Here is a 13,543-nt window from a genome sequence, read left to right as displayed (position 1 = left end):
CTTGGTTGAGGAGAATGTTAATCTCCAACCCTTGGGTTCTCCTGGACATCCCGAACTTACTCTAACAGGGCCCAGTGCTGCACCCTCTGGTGGAGAATCTACATATGACTGCATGGAATTTGAAAGGGTTCTGTTACGCAGCAGAGGTTTCTCCCCAAATTTAGTGTCTACCCTGCTACGGAGTAGAAAACCGGTAGCCACTAAATTATACGGGAGGATCTGGAGGAAATTCCTTTCGGTATCAAGGGCAAGTTCGAGTGGGAATGTACCTGTATCAAAGATCTTAGAGTTCCTGCAAAAAGGCTTAGAGCAAGGTCTAGCTACCAGCACATTAAAGGTTCAGGTGGCAGCACTAGGGGCACTATACAACTGACTTGGCCTCCCTTTGAACCTTTACAAGAGGCACCACTAAAATCCTGGATGACAGGGTGGTACTTAGGACAGACCCAGCCTATTTGCCGAAGGTGGCGTCCTGATTCCACAGAACTCAAGAAATCTCCCTCCCCTCCTTTTGCCCCAATCCCAAAAACAAGGGAGATGAAACTCTACACACATTAGATGTTAGGGTGTGTGCACACGCTGCGGATTTTGCTGCGGTTCCGCAGCGGTTTTGGCCGCTGCGGACCCGCAGCAGTTTCTGCTGCGGTGTACAGTACCATGATTCCCTATGGGAATCAAAAACCGCAGTGCAGACGGTGCGGAATTTTCCGCGCGGATTATCTGCGGTTTTCAATCCGCAGAAAGAATTGACATGTCAATTCTTTCTGCGGATTCTCCTGCGGTTTGCCATCTCCTCTATTGAGGAGATGAAAAACCGCAGGACAAAACCGCAGAGCAATCCGCAGGTAAAACCGCAGGTCTTTTGACCTGCGGTTTCACCTGCGGATTTTACAAAATCCGCGCGGATGAATCCGCACCTAATCCGCAGCGTGTGCACACAGCCTTAGGAGATGCCTAATTGAATATCTAGCGGCCACCAGGGAGTGTAGAAAGGATAGGTCTCTTTTTGTGTGCTTCCAGGGGCCAAGAAAGGGGCGGAAAGCATCAAAGAGCATGCTGGTGAGGTGGATAAGAGACGCCATCACCTTGTCATACTCGTCACAGAGTGTGGACATCCCAGACAGAATAACAGCCCATTCTACAAGAGCAGGGTCAACTTCCGGGGCAGAGAGCAGGCGTCTCGATTGAGCAGTTATGTAGAGCCACTACTTGGTACTCTCCTTCAACCACTATCGACTGGACCTAGCCACCTCTTCAGATCGAACCTTTGGTAGAAGGGTGCTGGAGGCAGTGGTCCCCCCTAATTGATAGTCTCTGCAATTCTCTCCATGGTGCCGTCATGGGGGAAAGAGAAAAACGTAGTTACTTACCGTTAACGGTATTTCTCTGAGCCCATGACGGCACCCGTATATTCCCTCCCTACACGTGTGGGTTGCGCACTTATTGTAAATACAGTTTAGGCAAATAGTCACGTGGTGTCTCTATGCAGTTTAATGATTATAGACATTTTTTCTTAAAGTTGTTCATGTTATTATTAAGCTGAAGTTCCATTAATGCTCTGTAAAACAACTGATGCGGGAGAGAGGTACTGCCATTTTTATCTGTAGGTTTCCTGTCCCTGTGGGGCGGATCCCCTCTCTCCGTGGTGCTGTCGTGGGCTCAGAGAAATACCATTAATGGTAAGTAACTACGCTTTTTTTCTTTCATTAAACGAAGGGTACCAATAATTTTGATCACGTTTGTATATGTTGAATTTCTTCTGGCCGCACCGGTCCTGGAATGACATTTAAGTGAGAAGCAAGACAGGTTTGAGGTCTACAAGAAATATGTAGGCCGATCAGGAAAGGATTTAGAAGTAGGGTCTGGTAATAATCTACTCAAAACCGGGTAACAACTTAGCTCTGGTAATAACAGATTGGCTAATTTGACTCTTACACAATGAACTAAGTGACCCTGTAAATTTAGTGCAGCATCTCCACCAGCGCAGCCATGGACTGTATTGGGAAGGCTGGTTAGAAAAGTGACAGTGCAGGAGCATGCCAGTACAAGACCATTACAGAGTAGTCATGGTGAGACGTGACATGGCAGCATGTGAAGTTCTTCTATGTACAAAGGTGTTTCTCTATACCTTCTGTACACAATTGATTATTGATACCCTACTTTACGTGATATGTTTGTTGGATGAGCTCACTTGGGAAGAATAAACATATTGATGCAGAAATGAGCAAACTTTTTTGCAATGACCATACTGCTAAGAACATAGATCATTTTCTCCCCCTTTACATTTGGCTGCGTGCGGGCACCAGGCCTCATAATAAGGCTAGTTTCACACTAGCGTTTATGTGCGCAGCGAAGGCCTGCGCACGGCCGCCGCTAAGCCCCGCCCCCTGCCGCGCCTCCGCCGGTAGCTCCGCCCACCGGCGCATAACGCTGCATGCGCCCTGCGTCCCCTATCTTTATCACAGGGGGCGCAGGCCGTGCGCAGTATGCGTTTGGCGGCGCATGCGCCTTTTTGACGGTGCGCCGACGCAACCAAACTGCAGCAGGTTGCGTTTGGCGCAGGTCGGCGCACCGTCAAAAGGACGCATGCGCCGCCAAACGCAGACTGTGCGCATACTGCGCACGGCCTGCGCCCTCTGTAATGAAGATAGGGGACGCAGGGCGCATGCAGTGTCATGCGCCGGTGGGCGGAGCTACCGGCAGAGGCGCGGCAGGGGCGGGGCTTAGCGGCAGCCGTGCGCAGGCCGTCACTGCGCACATAAACGCTAGTGTGAAACTAGCTTAACACTGTTAACCTGCAGGTTGACTGCATATCTGCAGGTTAACAAAGTTATTTCTGGTGAGGTGACAGATTCCCTTTAACCCCTTCGCAACATGCGCCGAACTAGTACTGCACATGTCGTGTCTCCCCCTTTGATTTGGGCTCACCGCAGAAGCCCACATCTTTTCCTGTTTTGAACAGCTGACATGTGCCTGGAACAGCTGCTGGTGACAGCGGCATTTAACGTGTGATCATGTGATGGGGGGTCACATGATCGCGGGTCATCGAAGGGTTGGCTTGACAACCATAGAGGTGTCCTGGAGACCTCTAGTTGTCATTGCCGGCTTACTGTGAGCGCCGCCCAGTGCTCGGTGCTCATAGCAAGTGAGGTATTCTGCTACATACAGACGATCTGATCATCCTGTATGTAGCTGAGCCGATCAGGTTTTGGCAGCTTCTAGTCTCCCATGGATACAATTAAAGCATGCCAAAAGTAAAAAAAAACAAAAAACATATGTTTAAATCACCCCCCTTTTGCCCCATTCAAAATGAAACAATACAAAATATCAAACTTACACCTATTTGGCGTTCAGAATCGTCCGGTTGATCAATAAAAAAAAAGGGATTAACCTGATCGCCAAATGGCGTAGCAAGGAAAAAAAAGTTAAAATGCCAGCATTACTTTTTTTTGGTTGCCATGACATTGCATTAAAATGCAATAACGGGTGATCAAAAGATTGTATCAGCACCAAAATTGTATCAATAAAAACGTTAGCTCGGCACGCAAAAAATAAGCCCTCACCCAACCCGAGATCACGAAAAATGGAGACGCTACGGATCTCGGAAAATGGTGCAAATTTTTTTTTTTAACAAACTTAGGATTTTTTTCACTTCTTAAATAAGAACCTAGACATGTTTGGTGTCTATGAACTCGTAATGACCTGGAGAATCATAACGGCAGGTCAGTCTTAGCTTTTGGTGAACATGGTAAAAAAAAATCCAAAAACCTGTTGTGGAATAACACTTTTTTTGCAATTTCATCGCACTTGGAATTTTCTTCCCATTTTTGAGTACACGATATGGTAAAACCAATGGTGTCGTTCAAAAGTACAACTTGTCCTGCAAAAAAATAAAACAAGCCCTAACCTAACATGGCCATATTGACGGAAAAATAAAAAAGTTATGGCTCTGGAAAGAAGGGGAGTGAAAATCAAAAACGAAAAAGGGTAAGGTCTTGAAAGGGTTAATATGGCATAAAAATGTACCAATAAAATTGCTCGCAATTTGGGCATAGAACTGGTTCAATAGCTAGTCCTGGTATATGCTCCTCCAGCCTGGTATGTGCATCCCCCATCCTATTATATACTCCTCCATCCTACATGCACTGCTGTTCTATACATACACACAAAGAAACAAAAAAAACCTTTCCCCCGCTCCCCTGCTACGCACTGTCTGCAAATAAAATGGCGTTGGAGTCAGCGCATGGTCATACCGTGCTATTCGGCACCATTTTGTTTAAGACACTGTGTGTGAATTTGTCTTCAATAAAATAGCTCCTGAGATCGCGCCATGTACAGGGGCTGACTCCGGCCCAACATTCCTCTTCCAGCCTCACCGAAGCTCGTGGCAAGTCCTCACGTATTCGGTCAGCCCCTACGCATACCGCAATCTCCTGCGCTACACTCCTTCTCCATCCTCGTCATCCTCAGGGTCACCTCTATTAACGCTGGATGCGTCCTTCTGACTCTGGACACACTGCACAGGCGCAGTCTATACCGGCATCAGACAGAAGGACGCATCCAACACTACAAATACCGTCATGGCCGAAAGCATATTTTGGCATAGTGCCAACAATTTTGACTGGCCCGGAGATATGTGTCTGTGTTTCATACATGTGGCAACCATGTGCCCGCATCAGTATCACATACCAGCACCTGGAAATTAGCTGAACTCCACACTGATGAGGGGCAATATCCCGAAACAGCTGTCTGTGGATGGATACCATGTTTTGGCATAGGTGGTTTCCTTCATTGGAGACTGCCCTTCCCGTGGTTGTTCCTTCCCGGGGAAAGACTTGGCCAGTCATTGCTTGCATTGAGAAACGTGATGGTGTCTCCGCGGCTTGTGTTTTGCAAGTTTTTACATATAGAATCAGTACAGTGCTTGTGCAGCTTGCTCTACATGTATTTTATTACTTACTAAATTATTTTCTGAAAAATATGGAGTGGGGTCCAGCGACAGTTTATTAACCAGCAGACAGATGGGGGCAGATATTTATAGCCTGGGAAGGGGGTAATACACATGGATCTTCCCAGGATATTAAATTCAGTTCACAGCTGTATACTTAGCCTTTCCTGGTTATTAAAATGGGAGTCCCCTCAAAAAAATGATGTAAAGTCCCCCTATAATTAGTAACCAGCAAAGGCTTGGCAGACCGCTGCGGGCTGATATTAATAGCCTACAAAGGAACCATGGACATTGACCCCATTCCAGACTAAAAACATCAGCTCTCAGCCACCCTAGAAATGGAGAATATATAAGATGCACCACTTCTGACACTTGTCCTCGCTCTTACTACTTGCCCTGGTGCTGTGGCAAGTGGGGTGATGGGAGGATTGATGTCACCTTGGTATCATCAGGTGACATCAAGCCCAGAGATTAGTAATGGAGAGGTGTCAATAAGACTCCCCCCAATTGAATAAAAAAACACGCACCAAGAATAAAGCTTTTAATTGAAAGAATGGCACAGACTCCTTTTAATGAATCTAAAATAAACCATACTCACATGATCGATCAGTCCACTGAAGGCAATGTCTCCTGTAACAGAATTAAAATAATAAACAACAATATTCCTCACCGGTCCACCGAGAAGATAATCCATTTGTCCCATGAAGGGTCTAGCCCTGCTACATCTACATGGCAGGCTGCCATCCAGCAGAGACACTGACCTGTGTGTGCTTGCTCAGCGTCTCGCGGTGAACTCTCATCACCTCACTGATGTCACTACGAGCTTGAGCACTTTGTCATGCTTGCTGAGACATTAGTGAGGTGAAAAGAGTTCACTGTGAGACACTGAGCTGAGCATGCACATGCAGCTCAGTTTCTCTGCTAGATGGCATGCTGTACAGTCGCATCATGCAACAATGCAGTCTGGATGTAGCAGAGCAAGATGCAATGTGGGATAAATGGATTATTATCTTCTTAGCAGACAGGTTAGGAATATTGTTGTTATTTTAATTCTGTAACAGGGGACATTAGCTTCAGCGGACTGTGGATGATGGGAGTATGGTTTAATTTAGGTTTGTTAAAGGAGTCTGTGTCATTCTTTCAATTAAAGGACTTAATTCTCAGTATGTTTTTACAAATACAAAGGCTTTTTTTATATATACAATTTGACTATGGGGTTAGTAAAGGGGACATCTTATAGACACCTCTCCATTACTAACCTCTGGGCTTGATGTCACCTGACAATACAAAGGTGTCATCAACCCCCCCAACCATCAACCCACTTGCCCAAGAGTGAGATTAAGTGCCAGATTTGGTGCATCCTGTGGATGAGCCTTTTCTGGGGTGGCTGAGAGCTGATGTTTTTAGTCTAGTATGGGGCCATTATAAATGGCCCCTTCCCAGGCTAATAATATCAGTCCGCAGCTGTCTGCCTAGCCTTTGCTGGTTATTATAGGGTGACCCTACGTCATTTTTTGGGGTGGTCCCCATTATAATAACCAGTAAAGGTTAAGTATTGAACTGAGAGCTTATATTAATAGCCTGGGAAGCTCCATGGGCATTACCCCCCTTCCCAGGCTATAAACATCAGCCCCCTGCCATCTGCTTTACCTCGTGATGGTTATGAAAATTAAACCCATGCAATTAGTACACACACTGTATTAATTATGTGTGACTGACCTCTTTATATCTATCTGTTCTATTCTGTCACATCACGCTGTGATTCTACTGTACGGGGCAGATGAATTTCCGGCTTTACATCAAATACAGTGGGGAAAAAAGGATTTGGTTGAAAGAATCGAATTACCAATGCTGTAATCCAATCTATGCGACATTTGCTCATAATAATCTTGATATAGCGCCAACATTTTCCGCAGCGCCTTACAATTCAACAGTTCATATACAACAGTCATAACAAAGTTAATGATAATACAATAATTAGTGCAAAGATATTGACGACCCTGCCCATAACAGCTTACTAGCTACAATGTGGTGGGAGTGACGCAAAGTACAGGGGCTTATTTACAATGATGGTCCAACCATCTTGACGAATTGGGGGTGGATAAAGGTCACCAGCCAATATTTGTAGTTCTTTTGGGTGCGATGAGTTTGATGCAGGGTTATGAGGCAACCACTCCCGCTGAAGAGCAGAGGAAAATTACTCCCTGCAGCGAGAGTGGGCCTATGAACTGTGATGACCTCCGTGAGATCATTGCAGTTCACCTTGAGAAATCAGGATGCAATGAGTCATTCTCCCCAGCTTTTCAATGTGAGTGGTCGCCTCAGGTCACTGCTGACAAGCAAATGTTGCACAGATGGATTCCGGCTTGGGACACTTTGGATTCTTTCAATTTTGGACAGTTGAGGGATATTGTTGTTTTTTCATTTTTGTTTCTTTACAGGGGACAATGGCTTCACTGGATTAGGTTTTAAGGTGAGTATAATGTGATTTTTTTTTTTATACTTAGATTAAAATTATGTAGACAGCATGGGCTGAATACAACTCTCAATATTGTCCCCTGCTGGCCCTGATCACAGGCAAAGCAGGGTACAATAATGTGAGCTGTATTCAACACCTGGAGCTGGGGATCAGCATGAACAGTACCTCTGATTCCCATTCGCCGGTATGTGTCACTGATGACACACGGATGTCATAAATGTGTCATTAGTGTATAGATAGAAAAAGGAGCGATCAAAAAAGTCCAAAATCACTTAAGAAAATGCAAAATACAATTTTATTCTGATTTATCAGGATTCAGGAAAGCAATGGGATAAAAGTCAACTGACCACAAAAGCACATGGGCAGACATGGGGCACACAAAGGGTGAAAAGACCATAGGGATAAGAGTGACTTTAATATAGCCATAATGGTATGGTTCAAAAGTATATTGCACTATCCCAAATCAAAGTAATGCGACCGGACATAGTATACATATATAGCTATCTTTTTGCCAATATTATATAAGGTAGATTGTTACTTGTCCTGGTATCCCTATGGTCTTTTCCCCCTTTGTGTGCCGCAAGTCTGCCCATGTGCTTTTGTGGTCAATTGACTTTTATCCCATTGCTTTCCCGATTTCTGATAAATCACAATAATGTTTTCAGCGATTGTCCTTTTATGTCCATACGCAGACCCATTTTATAGAAATATACCACAGTGTTTTCTTGAATCAGTTTATTACATTGTTTTGAATGGGTATCGTTTCCATGAAATTGTTTGTGTCATTAGTGTGCACGTGTGCGAGACGTTTTGTGGCCCGTTCTGCTGCTAAAAACAGTCATGTCAGCGTGCCTTGCCCACAAACACACGGTCCGTGGAAACACACTAACATGTGCGCAGATCCATTCACCTTTATGGGTCTACGTGTTTAAGTGTCTCCATACCATATGAAAACTGTCACCACACGTACTGGACACACTGACGTGTAAAGAAGGCCTTAAGGGGGTACTCTCATTTCCAATATCCTATCCCAAAGTATAAGAGGTGTAATAATAGCAAATACCTCAAATTACAAATGTGGTATAGTTTTCCTGATTCTCTATGTCGCTTACCCCATGTCCAGGGCATTGCAGTAGCTTGGGTATCCATGGTTATAACCACTAGTAACTAACAGTCACTGTATCAGTGGTAGTAACCATGGATACCTAAGCTTGTGAAAAGCTCTGCACATGGGGTGAGCAACACAGCGAGTCAGAAGAACTATACTTCATATTTCCTAATATTATTATTACACCTAAATAGCAAAGCCACTGAAGAAGACTCAGGTCTTCAAAAATTCATTTATAACAACAAGCAAAAAGGCAGCAACACTTACCTGCCCAGGTCTAGAACAAATGCACTGCAGGGTGCAGCCAGCCCATAAAGCAAGATGTTAGCAACACAGGTGCAAAATACCAGATTAACAGCCACTCTCCACATACCCATTCCTGGAGGGGGTGACTGCCCAGTATACAATTGCACAATGAGGGTCCGCATAGGGTACCGTTCACACAAGGGAACTGCATGGTGTCTGGTTCACAGCCTATTAGTAACGCCCCTACTATTCGATTAGGCGGGCTGGCCAGTACCCTCTCAATGCGTCCCAGTGTGAACACCCCTCATACGAGACCAAACGTGTCTGGGCTTGGCTGCACCCCGAAAAATGTAGTGCAAAAAAATTTTTTTACCAATTAGTGAGGTATTAGCTGATATTTTGGCCAAAATACTTGAGCCCGTAAACTGCGCCAAAGTTCCTCACGCTTATGGGTCCCTACACTAAACTAAATAGCAAAGCCACTGAAGAAGACTCAGGTCTTCAAAAATTTTGGCCAAAATATCAGCTAATACCTCACTAATTGGTAAAAAAAATTTTTTGCACTACATTTTTCGGGGTGCAGCCAAGCCCAGACACGTTTGGTCTCGTATGAGGGGTGTTCACACTGGGACGCATTGAGAGGGTACTGGCCAGCCCGCCTAATCGAATAGTAGGGGCGTTACTAATAGGCTGTGAACCAGACACCATGCAGTTCCCTTGTGTGAACGGTACCCTATGCGGACCCTCATTGTGCAATTGTATACTGGGCAGTCACCCCCTCCAGGAATGGGTATGTGGAGAGTGGCTGTTAGGCTGGTTTCACATTTGCGTTTTTTAGCGCTGGAAAAAAACGCACACCTGCGCATGCGTTTTTTCCCCTATATTTAACATGGGTGCGCATACCTGCGCGCTGGTAAGCGCATGTATGCGATTTTCATGCGCTGCGTTTTTTTGGGGTGTGCGTTGGGATTTTCCAGACGCAGCATGTTGCATTTTTTGGCCCTGCAAAAAAGCGCATGCGCACATATGCGCACGTTTTGCGCTAAAAATGGCCATTATAGCCTATGGATGCGCATATGTGCGCACTGGCATGCTCATGTATGCGTTTTTTTGCATATGCGTTTTTTTTTTAAACCATGGAATTTAGGGGTTTGGGTTAGAGTTAGGGTTAGTTAAGGGGGTTTAGGGTTAGGGTTATGGTCAGGGTCAGGGTTAGGGTTGGGGTTTGGGTCAGGGTTAGGGTTAAGTATGGTTTTGTTAAGGATTAGGGTCATGGTTAGGGTCAGGATTAGGGTTAAGTATGGTTTTGTTAAGGGTTAGGGTCAGGGTTAGGGTTAGGGTTAGGGTCAGGGTTAGGGTTAGGGTCAGGGTTAGGGTCAGGGTTAGGGTCAGGATTAGGGTTAAGTATGGTTTTGTTAAGGATTAGGGTCATGGTTAGGGTCAGGATTAGGGTTAAGTATGGTTTTGTTAAGGGTTAGGGTCAGGGTTAGGGTTAGGGTTAGGGTCAGGGTTAGGGTCAGGGTTAGGGTCAGGATTAGGGTTAAGTATGGTTTTGTTAAGGATTAGGGTCAGGGTTAGGGTCAGGATTAGGGTTAAGTATGGTTTTGTTAAGGGTTAGGGTCAGGGTTAGTGTTAGGGTCAGGGTTAGGGTCAGGATTAGGGTTAAGTATGGTTTGGTTAAGGGTTAGGGTCAGGGTTAGGGTTAGGGTTAGGGTCATGGTTAGGGTTAAGTATTGTTTTGTTAAGGGTTAGGGTCAGGGTTAGGGTTAGGGTTAGGGTCAGGGTTAGGGTTAGGGTTATTTAGGGTTTAGGGTTTGGGTTAGGGTTAAGTATGATTTGGTTAAGGGTTAGGGTCAGGGTTAGGGTTAGGGTTAGGGTCAGGGTTAGGGTTAGGGTCAGGGTTAGGGTTAGTAAAGTCATGGTTTGGGTAGTGTGAGGGGCCACCTAAAAATGTTGGAAAAAAACGCAAACGCGGTAAAAACGCGCTAAAAACGCATACAAACGCATAAAAACGCTGCGTTTTTTTCATGCATGCTCATAAAAATGCTTGAAAAAAACGCAGCAGTTGTATGCTTATGTATGCGTTTTTTCAATGCGTTTTTTTGCGGGAAAAACGCGCTGCAAAAAAAAGCAAGTGTGAAAGTAGCCTTAATCTGGTATTTTGCACCTGTGTTGCTAACATCTTGCTTTATGGGCTGGCTGCACCCTGCAGTGCATTTGTTCTAGACCTGGGCAGGTAAGTGTTGCTGCCTTTTTGCTTGTTGTTATTATTACACCTACTACATACTGGGATAGATGATCAGAGATGGGAATACCCATTTAAGAATCTTACATGTTGTTATGGTGTATATTTGTATCTGTTGCTATAGATTGTAATGTAATAAAGCTCTTTTTTTAATCCTCCCTTTATTGCTTCAAACTTTTGTGTGTTTGTGTATTATGTTTGTTGATTGTACTTTAGAGGTTCAGTACCATGGGATTTGTGAACAGGTGGCTCACCACTGTCTTAGGTCATAGTTTCATTATCTTTGAGTTGTATAGAACTATGTATATAGAAATGATATAAAATATAAGGCATTGATAATGAAAAATAATAAAATCCATTTTATTCTTGGCAGGTGACTGTGGTGTCAAACCAGATACCTATGAAAAGCATGCCATTATTCCAGCTATACCTCCAGCCCTTCAGAGCAAAAATCAGTCATCGGAGCCTTTTCAATCAGTCACCTATTTGGATTCATCGCAGACTGTTAAGCAAAATGAAAGCCGCAAAAGTGATGTTGAGAATCAATTAATTCCCAGAGAGAAGAAACCATTTTCCTGTTCAGAATGTGGGAAATATTTTAAACATAAATCCAGATTGCTTATACATCAGAGAAGTCACACAGGGGAGAAGCCATTTTCCTGTTCAGAATGTGGGAAGTGTTTCATGGTTAAATCAACACTTGTTAGACATCAGAGAAGTCACACAGGAGAGAAGCCATATTCATGTTCAGTATGTGGGAAATATTTTAAACATAAATTTAGCTTGTTCACACATGAGAGAATTCACACAGAAGAAAAGCCATTTTCCTGTTCAGAATGTGGGAAATGTTTCCTGGTTAAATCAACACTTCTTAAACATCAAAGAATCCACACGGGAGAGAAGCCATATTCGTGTTCAGAATGTGGAAAATGTTTTAACCAGAAGTCAAATTTCCTTATGCATCAGCGAAATCACACAGGGGAGAAGCCGTATTCATGTTCAGAATGTGGGAAATGTTTTAACCAGAAGTCAACTTTGATTACACATTACAGAAGTCACACAGGGGAGAAGCCATATTCATGTCCAGAATGTGGGAAATGTTTTATTCAGAGATCAGATCTTGTGAAACATCAAAGAATCCACACAGTAGAGAAGCCGTATTCATGTCCAGAATGAGGGAAATGTTATAATTTGAGATCAAAGCTTGTTGCACATCAGAGAACTCATACAGGGTAGAAACCATTTTTTATGTTCAGAATGTGGGAAATGTTATTGGTGGGAATCTTCTTCATCATCAAAAAACTCATGTAGAGTATGAAGGAAATCATAAGGGAAATCAATAAGGCAGTAGAGTTACATTTAGTTGACAAAAGGGGTGAAACTGGATATACCAGTATTGTAAGCACAAAGGGGCTTTTGCTGGAGGTAGGTGTCAATCCCGGCACCTTAGCTCCTGGATTCTCAGCTTAGACCCCCGTCACACATAGCAACGCACCAGCGATCTCGACAATGATATGACCTTGCCAGGATCGCTGGTGTGTCACTACATGATCGCTGGTGAGCTGCCAAACAGACAGATCTTAGCAGCGATCAGGACCAGCGACAACGCGAGTAACAAGCACACGCGTCGCTTAGTTACCCGCTGTGTACCTTAGATACCAGCGTGCTGGTGCAGGGAGTTGGAAAACAAGGTAAACAGCAGGTTTCTAAGCGCGGCGCTCAGAAACCCGCTGTTTACCTTGGTTATCAGCTCCCTGCACCAGCACGCTGGTATCTAAGGTACACAGCGGGTAACTAAGCGACGCGCACGCTTAGTAACCCGTGGTTTACCTTGGATACCAGCTCGCTGATCGCTGGTCTCCCGCCTGCCACACGTAGCGATGCGTGCTGGCCAGCGGGAGACCAACGATCAAAAAAATGTCCAGGGCTTTTGAGCACGATCAGCGATACCCGGCGGGGGGGCGGTCGCTGATGAGTGTCACACAGCGATATCGCTGGCGAGATAGCTGTTGCGTCACAAAACTTGTAACTCAGCAGCGATCTCGCTGTGTGTGATGGGGGTTTTAGAGGGGAGATAGGAGATATTCCTTCTAGTACAGACTATTTGCTATTGTCTGTGTAGGAAGAGACAAGTATGTGAAAGTGCGCAACTTGGCTCATTGGCTCATTGTCCATTCATAGACAGCATTGTTTAACCCATTCCCAACTTGTGCTGTATATATAAGATGCCGCAGGAACTGTGTTACCGCATATCACCATATAGATATGGCGCTGTGATCAGCGATCTGTCATTATACAGTTGATGTCCCAACAGGGGACAATGTCAAAGAGTTAAAAAAATAAATAAATTGTAAAAATATTTTTTATCACAAAATAAAGGACAAAAAAAAAAAATATTAATCCAATAAATACATTTATTTTTGTTTAAATTAAAATATAAGGTACACACATTTGGTATCGCCCCTTCTGGAACCACCTGACCTCTAAAACTGTCTCACTGTCCCCTTCAATGAACAC

This window comes from Dendrobates tinctorius, unplaced genomic scaffold (assembly GCF_039654945.1).
Source record: "Dendrobates tinctorius isolate UK_male_01 unplaced genomic scaffold, ASM3965494v1 ptg000063l, whole genome shotgun sequence".
Lineage (NCBI taxonomy): Eukaryota > Metazoa > Chordata > Amphibia > Anura > Dendrobatidae > Dendrobates > Dendrobates tinctorius.
Note: the sequence above shows the minus strand (reverse complement) of the source record.